General features: G+C 38.0%; 1 pseudogene; it reads right to left on the bottom strand.

Moving 5' to 3' along the window:
- Window positions 1-19093: 19093 nt before the first annotated feature.
- Window positions 19094-20264, bottom strand: LOC143561066 (putative carboxylesterase 12 pseudogene; annotated as a pseudogene).
- Between the last annotated feature and the right edge of the window lie 3524 nt (window positions 20265-23788).

The following is a 23788-nucleotide window of genomic DNA, read 5'->3' on the forward strand; positions in this document are numbered from 1 at the left end:
ACAAGTATCATATTTCATGCATTTTTACACAACTCAGCAGCTAGTTTCACCGAGACAGAAATCCTACTAGAAAGATTGTACTATTTCACCGATCATAGCATCTCAATTAATTTACCAAAAATCATCACAGAAGCACATATGTCTTAGGTTTCCAGAACATATTTTATTACATTTTTATTCCTCATAATTTTCTCACAATCATCAAATCATTACAGCAAACTCATAACAGTCAAATTCATGTGCAACAGAATTTTATTTGCAATTCCCGTTAAACGAAAAATCCAATAAATGCAAGACCAGTTGGGTTTGGTTCCTAACTTAATGAGTCAACTTCCAGAAGTGGAACCAACCCAATTGGTCTCGTAGTTTATGAGATATAACATTTACAACATCACCTAACAGCAGGTCTAACAGCTCAGCTTTGCACAACGTTTTTGTAAAATCATAAAAGTTAACTTCTACTTGTCCAAAAATTACAAATTTATACTTTATAGAAACTAGACTCAACCTAGTTTACTGCAGTACCAATAATCTCAACCAATTCTCACGTTTACACTTCGTTACAGTCACTTAAACATCATATACACATTCTGTCCAGAAACTGTTTGCATCCAAACTCAACATAATAACAACCTATGAACTATCATGCATTCATATGACCCTCTAGACTCCATAAACACCATCCATGCACATCAATTACATATTACATACTTGATTAGGGTTTGTGTTTGAACTCAAATCAAAGACACAACAATCATAATGCAACAAGATTCAATCTAGTCATCAAATCATCATCCAAATAACAACAATCATATTAACTATATGCACTCATGAAATCGACCAGCTATGGTTTGTTATTAACCCAACAAACAACAAAATCAATCAACAAGAATGTAAAGGATGATCAATTATACCTTCCTAGCACCTAGTTCTTCAATCAAACACTTGATTTGAGGGTTGAATGTGTATGTAGAGTGGACGGCAGCCAAGGAGAGGGGGGGGGGGTTCCGATCGGGTTAGGGTTAATAATAATAATAATAGTTAGGTTTAAGTTAATGATATATTTATAGACATACAAGTTACACTCAAGTCCCTCTACTTTCAATTGTTGTTTTTTTTAACTTAACCAACTAGTTTATGTCTTGAGTTAACGTTTTATACTATGTTATCACATAACACATAAGTCTAACACATAATTATCACATAATTATTGTTTTGACGTTTTTCGTTTATTCATCAATCGTTCGCGTCAACTCGTTTGCGTTTCGGTGCAATTCCCGAAAGACTACACATGTAGTAAGTGTTAAGCGTCATTTAAACCCTAGTTTAAATGTAATGAAGTGTGCGTTATAGATTTAGTGATCTTAAGTTTGAATTGACGGAGTTGAGTTAACGGAGTTAACCTGAAATTGACGATTGTCACAAACGTGCACTGGTCCCACTGCCCCAAACCATACGTTGGATAGCGTGCGCTCTAGGCGAGAGTGTAGAAACTCTAATTTATAAGAAAGGTGAAAACCTTTAAACCTTGGAAGATATAACCATTAGGGGTCATACCTTAATCGTGGGCAAGGCCAACGGAAATAGTAAAGTACCTCAATCATGAAGGAGAGGTGGCTAACCTCTTAGTCATTGAACTTCTCACTAGAATCCTGCATCGTTATTTAAAACTTGGAAAGAATAAACGTTAAGAATACATTTTCCTTAAGATAATAAAAAGAAAATGAAATGAATAAGTGATCAGGTAGATATTACCAATTTTAGAATCCTTGATCCTTTAAGGATACTCAATCCTCTGAGGATACTTGATCCTGATCAGAAAAAGTACTTCTTGAGATGGATAGCATTCCGTACTCTTGGTAACATATTGCTTTCCATTGAGAGCAAATGATATGCCCCCTTTCCGGCTTCTGACTCGATCAGGTGGGGGCCTTCCCATTTAGGTGCTAGCTTTCCATCTGCGGGATTAGTTGTATTTTGGAAGGCTTTCCTCAAGACCGGATATTCTTTTTGAAATATTCTGATCCTTATACTCTTATTGTATGCCCCAGCTACCCTTTGTTGATATGCTGCCATTCTGATTTTGGCTAGATCTCTCAGCTATTCAATAGTGTCCAAGTCTTCGAGAAGGATTTCATTATTGGCTTCAGGATCACAGATGCTTGTTCTGGCTGTCGGAACCACTATCTCTGTAGGGATTACAGCCTCTGATCCAAACACCAATGAGAATGGTGTTTGACTTATTGCATTCTTTGATGTTATCCTGTCAGTCCAAAGAACATATGGTAGCTCTTCGGCCCACTTGCCTTTCTTGGATCATAGTTTCTTCTTCAAGTTGTTGATGATAATCTTGTTAGTTGACTCTGCCTGGCATTAGCTTGAGGATGAACCGGTGTGGAGGTAATCATCTTGATGCCCCAACAGTCACAAAAGTTAGTGGTTCTTTTCCCGAACAACTAGGAACCATTGTCACAAATGATTTCTGAAGGGATACCAAATCTAGTAATAATATTTCTTTTAATGAAAGATATCACCTCTTTTTCACGGACTTGAACAAAAGCTTCTACTTCTATCCACTTTGAAAAGTAATCAGTCATTGCAAGCATGAATACTTTTCCTCCTGGCGCTTTTGGTAGCTTGACCACGATATCCATGCCCCACTTCATGAAAGGCCATGATGAGGATATAGGATACATAGGTTCTGCTGGTTGGTGTAGGATGTTTCCATGCCTTTGGCAAGCATCACACTTCTTTGAATATTCCATTACATCCTTCTTCATTGTTGGCCAGAAGTATCCAGTCCTAAGTATCCTGAAGAATAATGCTCTTCCCCATATGTGGTTGCCGCAATCGCCTTCATGGAAGTCTTGGAGTACCTCTTGTATTTCAGGATCCTCGATGCATCTCAAATAAGGACCTATAAGGGATTTTCTATATATAATATCTTGTAAAATAATGAATTGTATACCTTCAACCTTAAATCTTTATGGTTTTCCGTGTAGGGATTTCTCCAATTTGGAGGAATTTCTTGATTGGAAGGATCCAAGATTCTGCTTTCGGGGAGGATGAAGGATCCTTAAGTACTTCCGTGCAATCCACTGTTACCTCAACAACTTTCTGTTATTCAATTGCCGAAGAAAATATATGAATGATAGGTATCTTTACATCATCCGGGATTTTTAACGATGATGCTAAGTTTGCTAAGGCATCTGTCCCAGCATCTTCTTCTCTTGGTACCTGTATGATACTAAACAACTCGAAGGATTTTGCTAATTCCTTCACAATTTCTAAATATTTGACCATATTCTCACCTTACACGGTATAAGAGCTATTAAAGTGATTAGTTATAACTAAAGAATCTATATAAACTTAAAGATACATGATCCTCATTTGTTTGGCTAAAAGTAAACCTGTGATAAGTGCTTCGTATTCTACCTCATTGTTGGTGGCTTGAAATGCACATGTAATGGACTGGGGTATTATGCCCCCCTGTGGCGATTTTAGTAGGATACTTAATCCTGTTCCTCTTACGTTGGATGCTCCATCTGTGAAGAGGATCCATGGATCCTTAGTTTCTTCTAGTTGTTGAACTTCCAACTCAGCTTCCTTTTGCATGTCACTACTGAAATCAGCCACATAGTCTGCGAGCGTTTGTGACTTGATGACTGTTCTAGGCTCATACTAAATATCATATGCACTCATTTTCACAGCCCATTTGGCCATCCTTCCTGACAATTCTGGTTTTCTAAGCACATTCTTAACAGGATAATTAGTTCTTAAAATAATAGTAAGTGTCTCAAAGTAATGTCTTAATTTAGTAGAAGCCATATAAGTGCAAGAATTAATTTTTATAGATGAGAATACCTAGCTTTTGCATCTAGAAGACTTTTACTTACATAATAAATGGGATGTTGTTCACCTTCGTGATCCTTCACAAGGACAACACTTACTGCATTTCCTGAGACAAGTAGGTACAAGTATAAGGATTCTCCATCCAAAGGCTTCATTATAGCTGGTGCTGAGGATAAATAATCCTCTAAGGCTTTAAGTGCAGCCTCATGCCTCTCCGTCCACTCGAAATTTTTAGTTTTCCTAACGATATCGTAGAAGTCTTTGCACTTCTCTGAGGATCTGGAAATGAATCTGTTGAGAGCAGCTATTCTTCCTATCAGCCTCTGGACATCTTTAGCATTCACATGAGACTTTAAGTTGATGATGGTTTTTATCTGCTCAGGGCTCGCTTCTATCCCCCTTTTGTTCACCATATATCCTAGAAACTTTCCAGCCTTCACACCAAAATGGCATTTTTAGGGGTTCAGTTTCAAGTTTTATCGGTCAAGGATATTGAATGCTTCTTCCAAGTTTGTAAGGTGGTCTTCGGCCTTCTTGGACTTGCAACCATGTCGTCTATATAGACTTCCATGGTCTTGCCTAACTGATCCTTGAACATCATGTTGACCAATCTTTGATATGTTGCCCCTGCATTTCTTAGTCCGAACGACATAGAAATATAACAGTATACGCCGGTAGGAGTCATGAATGTTGTATCCTCTTGATCAGATGGTTCCATCTGAATTTGTTGAAATCCAGAGGAAGCATCCATAAAGGTAAGCATCTCATGTCCTGCCGTTGCATCCACCATGGAGTCTATATGCGGTAAAGGGAAAGGATCCTTGTGGCATGCCTTGTTTAAATTAGTGAAATCGACACACCCTCCACTTTCCATTTTTTTAGAAACAACAAACACATTAGCCAACCATCGAGGATAATTAACCTCTCTGATCATACCGCCTTAAGAAGTTTTTCAACTTCTTCTTGTATGATTATGTTCCTCTCAGGAGCGAATTTCCTTCGCTTCTGATGGACGGGTTTAATAGAATAATCAAGGCCCAATTTATGAGTAATTACCTCCTTCGAAATACCTGTCATGTCTGAGTCTGAAGGTAATGTGGATTTTCGTCGCTTTAGGAAGGATACTATATCCTCCTCATTTCATTAGGGATACTAGATTCCTAGGAAAAATTTCACGTCTGGATCCTCGGGATCCAAGGAGTTGGTAGGATGTTGCTGTAGTTGCTATGCACGTTCCTAGGATGTTGCTGTAGTTGCTATGCAATCGTTTGCTTAGCTGTAGGCTTCATGGATGAAGAATAATAATTTTTGGCTTCCACCTGGTCACCATCTATCCTTACTACTCCCCAAGGAGTTGGTAATTTGATACACTGGTGATAAGTAGAAGCTACAGCCTTCATTCCATGTAACCATGGCCTGCCAAGAATAACATTGCAACAAGATAGATTATCAATAGCACAAAATTTTTGATAAGAGTTTAACCCTTCAATATATATTGGGAGGTTGATGTCCCCCATTGTTTTCTTGGTTTCGCCAATGAAACCAACTAGCACTGACGTTCTAGGGATGATTTCCGAGTCTGGGATATTCATTTTCTGGATCACATCATGTTGTATGATGTTGAATGAGCTTCCACCATCGACTAGGATCATGCACACATAATGGTTAGCGATGAATAAAGTTACAGTCAAACCGTCGTGGTGAGGATCCTGGATGCTTGTTTATCCTCTTCATCAAAGAAGATTCTTTTTTAGGTCGTCAAAGTAGTGGATATGACTGGTTGTTTCCCGTTCTCCAACTTAGTTCCTTTGGCGTGTCTCTTGGCCGAGGAGAAAGAAGTACCACATATATCTGAACCTCCGTAGATGAAGTTGATTACTTGTGCATCTGGTGGGGCGGAGTTGCTTTTTGTGGGACCTTTTCAGGATCCTGGATCCTTGACTTTTTTCTTCCAAAGAGCTCCTTGAAATGTCCCTTACTTAGGAGGTACTCAATTTCCCTCCTTAAGCTAATACAATCATCAATCGGATGGCCGAAATCCTCATGGAATGCACACCATTTAGATTTGTCTTTGAAGGATGTTGCTTTCTCGTTTTTCCGAGGCCACCTCTCTTTCTCTCCAAGATCCTTCATGGCACAAATTAAACCATGAGTATCCACGAAGAAGCAATATTCGGAAATGCTTGGGTAATCTTCATTATCATTATCTCCTTCTTCGACCGCTCGAACATTTTGATTGTTGAACTTGGAGTAAGGCTTCGATTTGTTGTTCCTGAATAAGGATCCTTATTTCTTGTCAGGAGATTCTTGCTTTGTTTGAGCTCCTAACCGTTCTTGGATCCTCTTGTCATCCTCTAGCCGTATAAATCTGAGTGCCATGTTCCTTACTTCATCTAAAGTCCTGCAAGGAGTCATCACAAGATCGTCATTAAATGGGGAGCTCCTATTTACCCCCATATTGAAAGCTTCCACAGCAGTAGCCATGTCAAGATTAGGGATCTCTAGAGCCTCCCTGCCTAACCTTGTAACAAAATCCCTAAGGGATTCATCATAAGGTTGGACAACTCTATATAAGTCACTAGTTAACTTTTCAAATTTCCAACTACAAGAAAATTGGCTGTTGAAAATGTTAACTAAATGTGAAAAAGAAGTAACAGAAAAGGGAGGAAGACTTAGCAGCCATTTTATTGCAGCAACTCTTAGTGTGGATGCAAAACCCTTGCATATACAAGCCTCCTTGAGTCTTTCAGGAATTGGATTGATTTCCATCCTCTCCCTATATTGAGCCACATGCTCTTCGGGATCAGTTGTCCCATCATACACCTTCATGTTAGGGGTCTGAAATCGTTTTGGGACTTCAGCATCACAAATAGGTGGTGCAAATATGGACAACTTGTGGCTTCCTTCTGGTATTTCAGGGATCGGTCGGACCACCCCTGGTACGCTGGATATCATATCCTTAAGCTTTTGCAGTTCCTTAGCCATAGCTTGGTTGATACATGCACCCTGCATAGAACCAAGATTAGCATCTAAGGATATAGGATTATCAGTGTTACCTCTTTGTTGTGTGAATGTTGGAATCCTAGAAGAATATCTGAGGTAAGAAGTGTTTGCTACAGGAGTTGGTCCACCAGAGGCAATGGTTTGCATGGGGATAATATCTCCTTCATGGACCTCTGAAGACCTCTGATATTGAGTTCCGGAGGATCCTTGATTCTGGAAGAAGGATCCTTGAGGTTGGGAATTGAAGGATCCTGGATGATACAATCCAGAGGATACTGGTTGAAGGATGGACGATCCTTGTTGAAGGAACGAGGATCCTTAAGCTTGATGTCCCATGGACCCTTGTTGGAGGATAGATGATCCTGGCTAGAGCAAAAAGGATCCTTGAGCTTGCTGACCCATGAACCCTTGTTGAAGGATGGACGATCCTTGTTAAAGGAACGAGGATCCTTGAGCTTGCTGATCCATGGACCCTTGTTAGAATATAGATGATCTTGGCTGGAAGAACGAGGATCCCTGAGCTTGCTGACCCATAGACCCTTGTTGAAGAATGGACGATCCTTGTTGAAGGAATGAGGGACCCTGTGCTTGCTGACCCATGGACCCTTGTTGGAGGATATCTGATCCTAGCAGGAAGAACGAGAATCCCTGAGCTTGCTGACCCACCAACCCCTTTTTGGAGGATATATGATCCTGGCTGGAGGAACGAGAATCCCTGAGCTTGCTGACCCATAGACCCTGGTTGAAAGATAGATGATCCTTGCTAGAAAATCAGGGATCCTTGAGCTTGCTGACCCGTGGACCCTGGTTGGAGGATAGATGATCCTTGAGCAATTTGAGCCAAGGATCCTGGAGTGGTAAAATCCAGCATCTTAGGCATCAGAGGAGTCTGATCATCCACTGGCCTTTTAGCCTTCTTGAGATCCTCTATCTCATGAAGGATCCTCTGGTTAGTCTTGATTTGCTTTTACATATATGCTTTAACCTGCGAAAACATATTAGAAACATCATTGTTAGAATTAACCACTGAAGTGGCAGCAGTGGTTTTCGAGCTCTAGAAGACTGGTAGTTGCGTCTTGTTTCCAGCAGGAGTAGCCCTTGGTGCTCCCGCAAGTGGAGGAGGCATTGGTAGTGAAGATCTCGGTGGGAGTGAAACTGATGAAGGCATGGTTGATGAAGCAGAAGATTGTTGATAGGCCATTGATGGTGATATGGGTATGAAAGGTTGAATATTGATATGGTATTTTCTGGATTATAGCACCAATTGCCCCACGGTGGGCGCCAAATTTTTTGGTTAAAAAACAAATAAGGATAATGTAACCGAATTTGTTATGTGAGGTTTAGTGCTAGATTGATAAAAACGATTATGAAACAGTTGCAAACAGAATCACTAGGATTTGTTTCGAGGAAAAGCCATTGATCTTGGTCGGATCGCTGGCACAAAAACCCCGGGTGATGAAAATTGTCTATCACCACTTTATTAATATAAAAAATGAGGATACAAGGTTAAAAGAATATAATCAGTATTACAACGAAAGTTGTGTGTGTGTGTGTATGCTGCTGAATTCGTAGTGAATTGTGTGCCCGTTTTTCCTAGCTGATCATAGCCTCAATATATATATAAAAATATCATAAATATATCTCCAATTTATTAGCCTTTATTCAAGCCATTCTTTCATTGTAACCATTTCATGCAACCACATTCTTTAATGACTTTAATTCTGATATTATACGTTTGGACTTAATCACTAGCCGTTGTACCTGCATTTATATCAATATTACAAAGAGAACAATCATTAAGTAATGAGGATCCTTGATCCTGATGAGATCTGGAACACACGCTAAGGATAACTGATCCAAAACATATGCCAGAATAACATATCCACAGTGTCAAATTTCTATGCACTAACACCTATAATTACTCCTGGGTTGCTTATAATCTTTATCTCGCTTCCGTCTTCAAGTAACTGCTTCCTCTCTCTGACTTGGGGTTTCCTCATTCCTCTTTCTTTTTATCGATAATGGCCAGAAAGAGATAAAACTTCCGCCTCTATCAGCGTAAATACCCATCGTGATTTCATATGTCAGCGGATCTTTGTCGATCCTGATTTCGAAGACTACACTTTTTTTTATCTTGACATGTCATACCTTCAATCCGGTAATGCCTTTTTTTGTAGAGCCAAGTTTCACCCTTTTGACAAGAGCCTTCAATTTGACTGCATCTCCAAAAAGTGGGTCAGCTTCCTGGCTTACCCGTTTACCCTTGGCTTAACTTACCCCCTCCCCGATGTTATTGCTCGTTTCTTTAAGGTCACCGGGATCAGCTACATCCAAGTCATGCCAATGCTGTGGAGGAATCTCTATATGCTTAAGATCATTACAAGTCACAATATCTACATGAATATATCCAACTTGGCCACCATTTACAACCTTAGAACCCACGGCTCCAACCGCTTTGTCCTTTAATTGATATCCGGCCAACTCTCCCTACTAAAAGAAATGATGGGAAATGGTATAGGAAGCTCTTTTTCGTCTAAAGGGATTCTATTCCCGGGGGTGAAGAACTTACTTACCGATGGGTTAAGAAGGGTAGGAAATATATTTAGGACTTTAAGAATAAAGGAATGAAATTTAAACTTATCTAGCATTCTTAATGATTTTCTATGAAATTCACCGATCTTGTGACTCCTACATCTGTTGCCTTGAAGAGGATCTCGACAAATCTGCAGATTCTCAAAGAGGAGCGCTCCTTCTAGCTTGAGATTTTACTATCCTCGGATTCCGAGCAGTCATCAACCGAAAGAATGTTAGGTAAGACCATTATACTTAACTTTTCTGAACCTTGAGGACGTTCTTGTCTTCGGAATCCTGATTTGTTGTTACAGCAGGCCAATGAATGGGTATGGATGATCTGGACAGGTTCATTTTGTAGAAGGAGCCTATCTGACGAAGTCTCCAAGATACTCCTTCCAACTTCCCGAACTAGAGCATCCACTTCTAGGAAGAGGAAAGCCAATGAGGCCTCGGGATCCGCTGATGACTCACACAGCTTTGAAGGCACCGATTTACTCCTTTGTCAGGTAAAGATCTTGTAATGTTCTTTTTACAATAAAGTTACATTGTATTAATCGTACCTCTTTGTTGCTGATTCATCAACCATTGACCAATATCCACCATGCTGCTCTCCAAGAGATCGAGACATAGAAGCTAAAGGTGGAAGATATCAACAAAATAGTAAAGGCTAAGTCCCTCTACATTGAGAAGATGGTTAAGGATTTTGATCGCCTGAAACGGGATCACGATGACCTCATGGACACTCATGCTAAGGAGCCAGATGACTTCAAGACCCAACTTAGGATGCATGTCGCTCATTCCATTTGCTATGATGGGATCAAACTGATGGAGGAAGCTAGGAAGCCCGACTTCTATATGTCTTATTAGGATTTTAAAGGTTTAAAGGTGAGGGAGAGATATCAGGGGTGAGCCAGTAGCTTCTGGAGAGGATCTTGCTAAGTAAAGCAAGGCTGCTGAGGAGAGGGCTAGAGATCCTGAGGTTAAGGCCATCAATGAAGATAAGGTGTTGCAGGCTGGGATGGCTTCTGGTTTTTCGGAGGGGCAATGAAGGATATTAATGACAAGGCCCAAGCCCCTCCTTGTCTGGTGGTTTTTTTTATGGTATTCTATATTGTTGTAAAACAATTTACTTTTATGTCCTGTAGTGATGTTTTGAACAATTTCTTTTTGTGCTTTATAGAACAATAGATAGTAAAGGTGGAGAGATCTTGAGTTTCCGGACGAAGCCTATGATTATCAACTTAGAAAAACTTTAGATATTCCTGATGGAGGGATCTTGAGTTTCAGGACGAAATCAGGGATATCCTTTTGCTTAATATGATGAAAATCTTTAGACTTACTTTTGTCTATTTCATTTCATGTCAAAAAGATCTTGATAAAAGCCTCTGTTGAATTATACCTAATTGGATAAAAAAAATAATTTGGAAATAATTTTTCACCACATACTTAGGAAAGAAAATAAGTAATCAAACTTGTTTGGACATGATGAAGTTCGTATTGACAGGCACTGGGAATCTTTGAAGAGACCAGTCGTCATAATCTTTATCTTGGATCGAACCTAAAGATCCTGCAAGATATATTAAGATAATAACTGATATGGTTAGGTGATCTTGAGGATCCTCGGGAAGTTCCCAAAGTAGGTTTTGATCATAAAGATCCTAGGGAAAATCCCAAAATAATTTTGATCGTAATGATCCTAGGAAAATCCCAAATAGCTTGTGATCGAAAAGATCCAAGGAAAATCACGCAAATAACTTCTGATTGTAAATATCCTAGGGAAGATCTCGAAAATAACTTTTGAGCTTGAGTTAACACATAAGTGTTAAATTCTTGGGACAAGCCAATCGTGAGTGACATGAAAATGCCAAAACCTTGTCTAAATAATTGGGACAAGCCACAGTTGTGTAACATGTTCATGTTATTACCTTAATTATATACTTGAGGATCCATCATGTAACCAATAACAATGAAATTGTCAGCCACCATTAAGATGAATTGGTCCCGCTATCTTAAGTTACATGTGGACAACATGCGCTCCTAGCGAGGTGTTCAAACCCAATTCGTAGAAAGGTGAAAACCTTTAAACCTTTGAATGGATTTATATCATAAACTTAGAGAGGTGGCCAAACCCCTAAGAATTCATTCACTTCTTAGTCAGGATCCCGATTTTGAAAACACTTGAACCATTGTGAGGGTGGGTGTTAGCTCGGCCAACAACCCTCTAATTCTTAAGTCAGTAATGTGATTCAAAAAATAATATCAATGAAAATAGATAATTGAAATAGTAACGTTAGGATATATACCATACTAAGTTAGAAGTAAAATTCTAACTTACACAAAGTAGAGTTTAAGGTGAACAACATTCCAAGGGATCTTGGCAGGATCCTGCTATCCATAACAGATAGCTAATATGCTCTTCTTCCTGCCTCAGCTTCGATCATGTACGACCCTTCCCATTTGGGTGTTAATTTTCCATCCTTGTGATCCGTTGTATTCTGAACTGCATTCGTTAGTACTAGATCTCCCACTAAAAATCTTCTAAACCCGACATTCTTGTTATAGGACTTGGTATTTTTTGTTGGTATGCCGCCATACGAATCCTTGCAGAATCTTTGGGTTCATCCACCACTTCAAGATCATCGGCTAGATCCTGATTGTTGGTTTTAGGAATGTGAATAAAGGATCTTGCAGTACGGATCGCCATTTCAGTGGTAATCATTGCTTTGGTTCCAAAAACTAAATAGAAAGGAGTTTTCCATGTTGTATTCTTTGGTGTATTTCAATCTGCCCACAACACAAATGGTAGTTCTTCAGCCCATTTTCCTTTCTTTGTCCCCAACTTCTTCTTCAAATTGTTGACGATGATCTTGTTTGAGGATTCCGCTTATCCATTGGCTTGAGGATGTACTGGCATGGAAGTAATCATTTTGATGCCCCATGCAGCACAAAAGTTAGTGGTTCTCTTGCTAATGATATGAGACCCGTTATCACATAGTTTTTTGGCTGGGATTCCAAAACGCGTCAGGATGTTCCTCTTGATGAAGGATATCACTTCTTGTTCTCTAACTTGGGCAAATGCTTCTGCTTCAATCCATTTGAAAAAATAATTTATCACTGCTAACATGAAAACCTTTCCTTCTGGCGGCTTCAGTAGTTTACCCACAATATCCATTCCCCACTTCATTAAGAGCCAAGTAGATACGATCGGATGAATGGGTTCAGGTGGTTGGTGAAGAATTTTGTTATGTCTTTGACAGGAATCCCACGTTTGAGCATAGACCATCGCATCATTCCTCATGGTTGGCCAATAATAACCAGCCCTAAGGATTTTGTAAAACAATGATCGACCCCAGTGTGATTCCCACCGTCTTCATGGATATCGTTCAGGAGTTCTTGTATTTCAAGATCCTCCACGCATCTCAAGTATGGACATTCAAGAGATTTCTTATAGACAATATTGTTTAAAATAATGAATCGAGATACCTTCATATGAAAGGCTTTAGGATTCTCATCCTTAGGGATCTCGTTGTGTTGCAAGTATTACTCGATAGGTTAGACCCAGGATTCCTCACTAGCTTGACGATCCTGATCAACAATATTTGCAGAATCCGTTACTTCATTGATTTGAGGATCTCGCTCGTCAGCTTCTCATATTACTTTCTTTTCATCAAGTGAAGGTATATTTGTGGCAGGATTCAGGATATCTATGATTGGAATTTTTATTTCTGTCGGGATCCTGAAGGCAGATCCAATATTTTCCAAAGCATTTGCATCAACGATTTCTTCCATGGGTACCTATTCAATAATAAAAGAATCGAATTTCTCTGCAGATTTTTAACTATATGAAGATATTCTGTTAGTTTTTCATCTAACAACATAGGAGCTATTGAAGTGGTTAGCAAGTAATAAGGAATCCACAAATACATGAATGTTTTTAATTTCTGAATTCTTTGACAACTGAAGGTCAACAGTTAAAGTTTCATACTCGGCTTCATTATTGGTAGCTTGGAAATCAAATCTGATTGCCTCGGGTATTATGGTCCTAAGTCTGCCCCTGACATTTCAGGCCCCACCAATATGTAATATCCACCTACTCCTGGTCTACTTGCTGAACTTCTCAGTTGGCTTCTTGCTAGATATCACTATAGAAATCAACCACAAAGTCAGCTAAAGCTTGGGATTCAATTGTTGTCCTAGGCTCATAGAATAAATCATAAGCACTCAATTTAACAGACCACTTAGTAACCCTACCAGACATTTCAGGAGTTCTCAAAACATTTTTAATAGGATAATTAGTTAATAAACATACCATGTGTCTCAAAATAATGTCTTAACTTGTTAGAGGCCATAACTAAAGCTATAATTAACTTTCTAAATGAGAATACCTAGTTTCAGCATCACGCATACTTTTATTCCAATAGTAGATATGATGTTGCTATCCTTTGTGATCCTTGACTAGTACAACACTTGTAGTGTCTCGGGATACCGCCACATAGATGAATAACGGCTCACCATCTTAAGCCTTCATGAGTAAATGTGTTGACGAATGATATTGTTTTAAGTCTTCAAGCATTTTCTCATGCTTTTGTCCCCATTCAAACTTCTTGTTCTTTTTCAGGATCTCATAAAACTCTTTGCACCTTTATGAGGATCTCGAGATAAACCTATTCATAGTTGCGACCCTGCCGGTTAATCTCTGAACATCCTTCATGTTGACAGGTGTTTTTAGGTTCATGATGGATTTGATCTGCTCTGGACTTGCTTCTATACCCCTTTTGGTAACCATGTATCCTAAAAACTTGCCCGCCCCTACTCCAAAGTGGTACTTGGGCAGGTTCAGCTTCATATCATACTTGTCAAGAATATCGAAGGCTTCTTGAAGATCCCAGTGGTGATCCCCAGATTTCTTTGATTTCACCAATATGACATCGATATCAACCTCCATGGTGTCCCCCAGTTGCTCTTTGAACATCATGTTGGCGAGTCTTTGATAGGTGGTACCTACATTTTTCAAACCCGAAGGCATTGTAGTATAACAATATATACATGTCGGAGTCATGAATATTGTATCTTCTTGATATGAGGGTTTCATTTGGATATGCTGGAATCCCGAAGAGGCATCCATAAAGGTTAACATTTTGTGTCCAGCAGTTGCATCTACCATTGAGTCTATGTGTGGTAAATGGGAAAGGGTTTATGGGACAAGCTTTGTTGATATCTGTGTAGTCTACACAAACTCACCACTTGCCATTCTTCTTCTATACCACTACCACGTTTGCCAACCATCTTGGGAACTTGACTTCCCTAATCATTCTAGCTTTTAACAACATATCATCCTCCTCTCGAATAATGACATTTCTTTCCGGTGTGAACTTCCTTCTCTTTTGTTGGATTGGCCTGAAACTTTTGTCCAAACCCAATTTATGAGTAATAATATTTTTAGAAATATCTGTCATGTCCTCGTGTTTCCATGCAAAGGTGGAGATTCTGATCTTGAGTAACTTTACCAACTGATCTTCATATTCTTCATGAATCCATGCTCCTATTAACACTTTGATGTTGGAATCCTGATCATCTAATTGTACTTCTTTGACCTCTTGTTCGGCTGCTTCCAAGACATCAAGTATTTTGTTCTTTGATTGATATACTTGAGGTTTAGCTGTTGGTTTCACTGATGAGGCATAGCAGTCTTTAGCTTCTCCTTGGTCACCTCGAATATTCACGACCCCCCAAGGCGTCAGCAACTTGATGCACTGGTGATAGGTCGAGGGGACCGCTTTCATATCGTGGATCTAGGTTCTGCCTAGGATAACATTGAAAGATGTTAACGCATCAATAACACAAATTTTATGGATATAGTTTACTCCCTCAACATAAATTGGAAGCTTGATCTCTCCCATTATACTCTTTGCTTCTCCACTAAATCCCATCAAGACTGAAGATTTTGATACAATCTCGGATTCAGGAATGTTGATTCTCTTTAGGGTCTCCAGTTTTATGATATTCACCGAGCTTCCATTGTCCACTAGGATCTTGCGCACAAAAAGTTAGCAACATACAATGTTATAACCAAACCATCGTGATGAGGATCCTAAATGTTGTTCTTGTCCTCATCATCGAATGTGACTTCGTATTCTTTGAGCAAGGTCATCGTTTTGGTTGGTCCCTCGGGCTTTTCTACTTTAGCTACTTTGGCATTCCTTTTAGCTGTTGAGTAGGACGTGCCGCATATATCTGAACCTCCGAAGATATCATTCACAATCCGAGCGTCTGGAGGTGGAGATTCCGCCCTTTTGGGATCCTACTAGGGATCCCGATTCATATTTCTCTTTTCCAGCATCTCCTTTAAGTGGCCCTTGCTGAGTAGGTGACTGATCTCTCTCCTTAAAGCTTTGTAATATTCCGTCACACGACCGAAATCTTCGTGGAATGCACACCACTTGGATTTGTCCTTCCAGGCAATATTTTTTCCGTTCTTTCATTGCCATCTTTCCTTTTCACTTAGATCCTGCATAACACACAATAATCCAAGAATATCAACTGAAAAACAATAATAATGTAAATTAGGATAAGATTCATCATCCTCATCATCGTCTACCTCATTGACCCTATCGTTCCTCGAATACGGTTTGGATCAATACGGTTTAGATGATGGGGAATGCGACTTCCTGTTCGAGTGGTGTAGCAGTTGGGACCATCCAGCTTTGCTATATCATCCTATCTTCTTCCATCCTGATGAACCTTAAGGCCCTGTTCCTTGCTTCATCCAAATTCCTGCAAGGGTTCATGATGAGATCCTCATAGAAAGAGGTATCTTTCTTGATACCCATCTAAAAAGCATGCACAACCGTTTCAATATCAAGGTTTGGGATATCTAGGGCTTCCTTGCTGAATTTGCTGACATAATCCCTAAGAGATTCATCTTTACCCTGGGTTACTCTATACAAGTCACTAGTTAACCTTTCGAAACTTCTACAGCAAGAAAATTGGTTATTAAACATATTAACTAAATGAGCAAAAGATTTAATAGAAAAATGAGGGACACTTAGGAGCCATTTTAACGCAGCTCGAGTCAGGCTTGAGTCAAAGCCTTTGCACAAGCAGGCTTCCTTGAGAGTCTGAGGGATGGGGTTGATCTCTATTATATCTCGATATTTTGCGACGTGTTCTTTGGGATATGTGGTTCCGTCGTACAGCTTCATGCTTAAAGTCTAGAATCACTTCGGGATCTCGTCATCACATATGGGGGTGCGAATCTCGAGATCCTGTGACTACTGGGGGCTACTTCCGGAATTGACTGGACTATTCTATGTACCCTTGAGATTAACTCCTACAGTTTCCGCAACCCCTCTGAACCATTGGACTAATACTGAAATCCTACACATCATCATGGTTAGTCACAGGTATAACATCATTATTAACATTACCAGTATCGGGAATCCTAGTTGGGGATCTTGAGGTAACACCGAATTCCCAAGTATGTGTGACCCTCGTGGCCTGGATGGGATCACTTGTTCTGGTTGCGGACAACATGGGAAGGAAATCACCGTAATGATTCCTTGGGATCCTAACACTTCAAAGTTCAAGTTCCTAGTTTGTAACGGAGTAAAGGGTTCCTCCGCCGGCTTCTTTCCTTGTGCCTTGATATCTCGGAGCTCCCTCATGAAAGAGTTGTTGGTTTGCTTCTGATTGTTCATTTGCTTCTTCATCTACATTAAAACATCAAATATATTGTCGTTAGACATAAGGACATATCTCATGTTGGGAGACCCTGATCTTTGGACCGGCACGCCGGCAGAAGGCCTTGTTGTAGGAGAAAGCATGTTGCTTGATCCTCCGGCTCCTAAGATCTTAACGCCGACGTTGGTCGTCTTCCTTTAGACAACAGGTGGAGGAGGAATGGTTGAGCGGCTTCGAAAACCGCGGACGGCGTGGATGAAAATATGTCTTTTGATTGAGAGGCCATTTTTTAGTACAACTTTTCAAGATAATGGTTTAGGATGAATTTAAGGATGGATTTGAGTATGAAAAACAACACTTGCCCCATGGTGTGCGCCAAACTATTTTGGTCAAAATTCATTGAAACAATAGTTGAACAATTTCGTTAAGTGAGTTAGTGTGTTCTTTAATAATAGAGTAGACAAACGCGGTAATAGTAAAGGGGTTGACACAACGATATAGCGAGGAATACCTAGGATCCTGGTTAGGATCTTCGAAAAAAACCTCAGGAGAGAAAAACTTTCTCATGCCTCAGTTTATAAATATGAAAATATAGGTTATAGTAATTGAGAATGAAAGCTAAGTACAAATGTGAGTGTTGTGAGTGCAGATAATGTGTTCTATAACGTTCTCAATAGCCCTATTATATGGAAATGAAAAATAACTAAAAATCCTATAATTCCGAGAACCCTAGCCTCCATGACCGTTTAAAGATATGTTCTCCAATCCCACGTGCAATTCAACTAGTCCTCCTATCTTTCAGGTAGAGTGAGTCAGCTAGCCGTAGTAGGTTGTTCTACTTTTGAGTAACCTATAAGCATAACACATATAAAACAAGTATAGTTTGTTAGTTGAGGATCCTGTAGCTAGCTGGGAATCCAAGTTATCAGGATAATCGTGAGAATAATGTTCGGGATAAAATGACCCATAACACTAGCGTATGAGGCTGTAGAGCTACTTAGTCGTTTCCAACATATCATGAATAGCATTGTTATGACCCCCACGTTATATGATGCTATTTATAAACGACTTACTTTTGTTATCCAGAAATCTAGCAGCGCAACTTGTTGCATGTTTATCTTCTGGACCAATGAAAACATTATGTTTTAATGGAGTTCATAGATAGAATTTTTACTCTTAAAATTTTTTTTTAAATAATAGTACATTATTAAATGGAATAATGTTAAAAGACCGTTGTTAATTCAAATAAAAGAATCCAATTACAAAAACAAGAGACAGATAAGCGGGCAACAAGCTGCGCCACCACCCCTTTTGAATGAGGGTGGCGGTAATGCACAACATTTACTAAGTTATAGATGTTAATGTAAAAGAGTATGTCTATTGTCAACATACCTAGGCATGCATACATCAAACTTAAATTTTCCTTGAAAATTGTTTCATTGATGATATCTTGAATAGGATCTTTAATAGCCAATGCATGATTTAGATTATAGTGGTTGTGTAATACAAAACTCCGTCCTAATGGAGAAATTTTTAGGAATATTGCAAAGGGCTATTACGAACAAAAGGGAATAGAATTTCAAGAAAGCTTTTCCCGGTTGCATATTTTGAAACTTTTAGAAACTGTTCTTGCTACAAAAGCTCACTTGAGATTGACCGTACATCGGTTAGATGTAAAGTCTGCACTCTTGAAGGAGGAGATCAACGCCCAAATACTCGAATGGTTTCAAATACTAAATTAGATATAGTTGTCTTTAATTGGAATAAAATAACCTTTTATAATATAATTTTAAGACCTGTTAAGATTTATTTATTGTATTGAAACAAACCTAGTATATATATATATATATATATATATATATATATGTATATATATATATATATATTTGAATAATTAAGATATATATATATATATATATATAAATATGCTTTGTGGTTGTTAATGTCATGTATAAGCAAATATTGTTACTTGTTAGCATATACATGAAATAACACCCTTTTGATCACATGTACAAGAAAGACAATAATTTGAAAGGTTGGTTGAAGATACTAGTCATGAACACTTGATTCATATCACATTTCTCAGTTTTGATTTATAAAAGAAACCAAAAGTTCAAATAGAGCCTTCGCCTTTTCACTTGATGGATTCAACAAATAAAAGATATGATCTTCATTTTCATTCTCCACAAGTTCAATTCTCCCATCCCATTTACACTTTCTCAGTATCTCATAATACTCCACCCCTCTTGGTTTCAAATAATCTTTTTCTGCCACCACTACCAACACCCTTGAAGTACAAAGTTTCTCAAGATTCGAGTCCGAAGCCGGGTTAAGTTTAGGGTCATCATCTGACCCAGAACTCCCAGGATACAAGTACTGCGTCAATTTATCCGGCACTTTCTGAGAGAAATACGGATGCAATATCATTAACCCACGGATACCCAAGCTAGTATTATTAACTCCAGCTTGAACCGCAAGATAATGAACCAAGTTCGCCCCAGCACTCTCGCCCACCAAGAAAACCCTACTTGTGTCAACATAATCGTTAAGCCACGGTTCGGTTCCTGTCCCAGACACTTGAGAAACGATCCACTGAAATGCAGCCCAGCAGTCATGGTAGGCTGCAGGGAGAGGGTGTTCGGGTGCGAGGCGGTAGCCAATAGCAATGGCTATAGCTGAGGTTTTGGAGACTAGTGACGTGAGGAAGGTTTGTGTTGTGATGTTTAATGGTGATAAGGTGCAAAATGCACCGCCATGCACGTAAATGATGAGAGGAAGCTTTTGTGGGCGGTTTGCAAGATTGATATTGGGCAGAAAGATTCGGGATTTGATAGATGAGATAATAACGTCTTTGGATCGAATGCCAGTGATGGGATCAGTGGATGGTGGGAGATGGGGTACGTTGAGAAGGCGTTCGACTCGGCCATCATTGTATACGCGAATGAATGGTGGGAAGTCATGGGCGATATCGGTTGATAAAGCCATTGATGGGAGGTTATACGTTGTTGAAAAAGATGAAAGAATTGGTGGATTAAATAGGCGAGTACTCATTATCGCCGGCCACATGTTATTCCAACCGGTAGCTGCTCAAAAGTTAGGAACAAACATTATATGAGGCCGGCTGATCACTGATCAGATGCACATTTGTGTGCTTTCTTGTGAAAAACTTTTATAATAAATTCAACATTATTAATAAATAATATTTCGGCTCGGCTTGCACATAATAATTATATGCTTCCTTCAAAATTCAGTATTTTTGTCTCTCGCCTATTAATTAATAAGCTTTTGTATCTGCCTGTAGGCGAGTTTGTGAGTTAGGTTTTTAGTTCGTGACACACAATTGAATATAACAAAATTACACGATACATTTCACTCCATGTTCATAATTACTAGTCCATAATTTATTTCCCTTGTCTATGCTATTATCCCGTACCAAACGGATGCTAAAAGTTATATTTAGTGGTGTTAATAAGTTCGGTTTATTTAGAATGAACCTATTTTTGGTTAAAACCAAAATGAACTCTAGTAGTTCAAAACTCAACCAAAAACCATATCTATTTGATTTTTGGTTTCAAAAAAAAAAAAAAAAAAAAACTGAATTGAGTCGGAAAATAAAAATAATCTACATTTGGTTTCTGCTTATGTTTCAAGACAACAGCTACAAGTTCTAAAAAAAAGTTCCTTTAACATAGTCGAAAACCAACAATCTAGAACCCAAAAGAAAACATACAAATTTGGTTTTAGGTTTGAACCGAACTAAGAATATGGTATTGGGCAAAATAGAAATTATTCAAAACTGAACAAGGTACCGTATTGGGCTATATAAAACATGGGTTACATAATGGTATTTTCGAAACGGTTTGGGCCGAATTGAGAATCTTGGAACCAAAACATGATTTTCAGTTTAAATCTGAATACTTAACGCATTTTGTCATTAAAATATACAATCCGCCTAACCTAGTTTGTACTTTGTAAATTTATGTTAATTTTAAAATAATATAATAAATTTAAAACTACATACTTTCATGCAAATTTTTAACGTCAAGAATAGTTTCAAGAATTCTTGGGAGTTGGGTTGCAGCTTGCGCATGTTTCCTATGAACAACTGCCAAGACTCCATGGTTATATATTTTTTCGTTTAACCTCCATTCAGATCAGATCTAGCGGGTCACGATCTTATCCGATTATTTATATCAACATTAGTTCATACACCATCTATATCCTATTATCTCTATTTCACTTTCAGGAGAAACCCTTTCACCCAACTTTATTTTCTTTTTCTGTCACTCTTGAATTCAAATTTCTAACCGGAACCATTTGAGATGGAATTATTGGCCTCCGCGGGTATATATGGCAGAATGGGATACAAGTTCGTCTAATATGTGTTTTTTTTATGATTACATTATAGTATTTAGACTATATATGTATTATAGTGTAACTAGTAAGGGTTAGTTGAAATGTCACGTAGTAAAGCTTTAAGTAGCTTATCCGTTAAGTAACTAGTTATGATGGTGGAGTAAATATAGAAAGATAAAAAAAAGCAAAAAAAAAAACAAAAAAAACTTGATTGTTTGTTAGTTGGCCGAAGGGCCCGACCTTCAATTCGCTAATGAGCTCATTACCACGATAACAAACCCTCCATAGTGCCCCCCCCCCCCCCCCCCTTAATGCCTTGGCGTGGTGTAGCTGGCGTTAAAGGGCTGCTACATCAGCCATAAAGTCGGTTAACTAGCTCCACAACGCTTATAACATAAAATTGAACTAAAAACAAGTTAAGCCAAGTCAATCCTATCAATACTGAAAATCAGTTATTTTACACAAACTCGTTTTAAACCTCGACACATTTGCACACATAAAGTAAACCTTCTGATATATAAAGTACTTCCGGAAGTAGATAACATGATATTTATGTAGGGTAAAGTTAAAATACAAAGGACAACAAAAATGAGAAGGTTGAGAAGGAATCCAGTCCATTGATCTTAGATTTGAATGGCTGAAATTAATTTAATAAATAAATATTGATGGAAAGGGCATGAAAGTAATAATTTACCTTTGTTGACTTTCTCTCTCCACATGCAAGACACATGTCAATTCTCCTATCATTTTAAAATGTACATAACTTTTTCATACGACATTATTTTTTTAAACAAAAATTCACCATAATAATAAGCGCTTTTTTATATTTAATATGAGTATCATATTGTTATATAAAAATTAAAAAAAATTATTAGTTTTTTTTTAAATTTTGTTGTTCATTGTGTAATATGTTGTTTCCATTGTGTTTTACATTTCATATCATTGTGTTATATATATTCACCATTATTTCTTATGTTTTAGGTCATTGTGTTATACGTATTTACCATTGTGTCTTATGTTTTAGGTCATTGTGTTATACGTATTCACCATTGTGTTTTACGTTTCAAGTTATTGTGTAACATGTATTAATCATTGTGTTTTATGTATTAGATAATTTTTTGTTATTTTATCATTTTTTTTACATATTATTATTACACAACGGTGTTATTAGTATTTAAAAAACATAATGATGAGTTGAAATACACATTGCCGAAAAAACACAATGACGAAAAAAAGACACAATGATAAACGAAAAGACACAATGGTGTGTGAAAAGACACAATGATGAAAAAAGACACAATGGTGTGAGAAAATACAATGATGAAAAAAGACACAATGATAAGCGAAAATACACAATGGTGTGCGAAAAGACACAATGATGTGTGAAAAGACACAATGACGAAAAAAGACACAATGATAAGCGAAAAAACACAATGGTGTGCGAAAAGACACAATGACGAAAAAAGACACAATGATAAGCGAAAAGACACAATGGTGTGCGAAAATACACAATGGTGTGCGAAAAGACACAATGACGTAATTTTTGTTTTAAATTTTATATAACAAAAATCATACTCATATTAAAGATAAAAAACGCTTGTTATTATGATAAATTTTCTTTTTAAAAAATATCATACGAAAAAGTTATAGACGTTCTAAAATAATAGGGGTATTAACATGTGCCTTGCTTATGGAGAGAGAAAATGTGTGCAATTACCTCTATACCTTTTTTCTTTTGGTCCTCACTTAGCACGTATCAATTATTTATGACTTCTCACACTTCTCTTTTTTGTTAGCCTTTATAGAATAACTTGACCCAATGTTTTACACATATGTTTTTCAGATTGTACTAATAAAAATTATATTATTATTATTATACGACTAAACTAGTTATTAATATTCGTGTGGTAAGACCAAAGTGGGATATGTACACTAGGGGCGTTTAAAGTCCGGTTTTCAGGGTTTTTAGGTTAAACCGAGAACCGAACCATTACTAACGGTTTTTTATTTTCGTAAACCAAACTAAACCGTAGAACTCTTAAAACCAACGAAACCGAACCATTAGTAACGGTTTGGTTCTGGTTTGAGGTTTCACGATTTGAGATTGTTGGGGGTATTATACAAAATAACCAAAATAATTTATGAAATTTTATTGGGTAATGTGCAAAAATTTTACGCCACCAACTGATGATATTTTATGGTACAGTTCTTATTAATGTGCAAAATTAGACAAACATAAACTTTTTTTAGATCCTCGTTTGAAAAATTAAATTTGAGCTTAGCCAAGTTTTGTGTGTTTACACAGTGTGTTGCAATGCATATT

This window comes from Bidens hawaiensis, unplaced genomic scaffold (assembly GCF_021521415.1).
Source record: "Bidens hawaiensis isolate Kalapana, Puna unplaced genomic scaffold, B.hawaiensis_p1.1 tig00020528_1, whole genome shotgun sequence".
In the NCBI taxonomy this organism is placed as follows: domain Eukaryota; kingdom Viridiplantae; phylum Streptophyta; class Magnoliopsida; order Asterales; family Asteraceae; genus Bidens; species Bidens hawaiensis.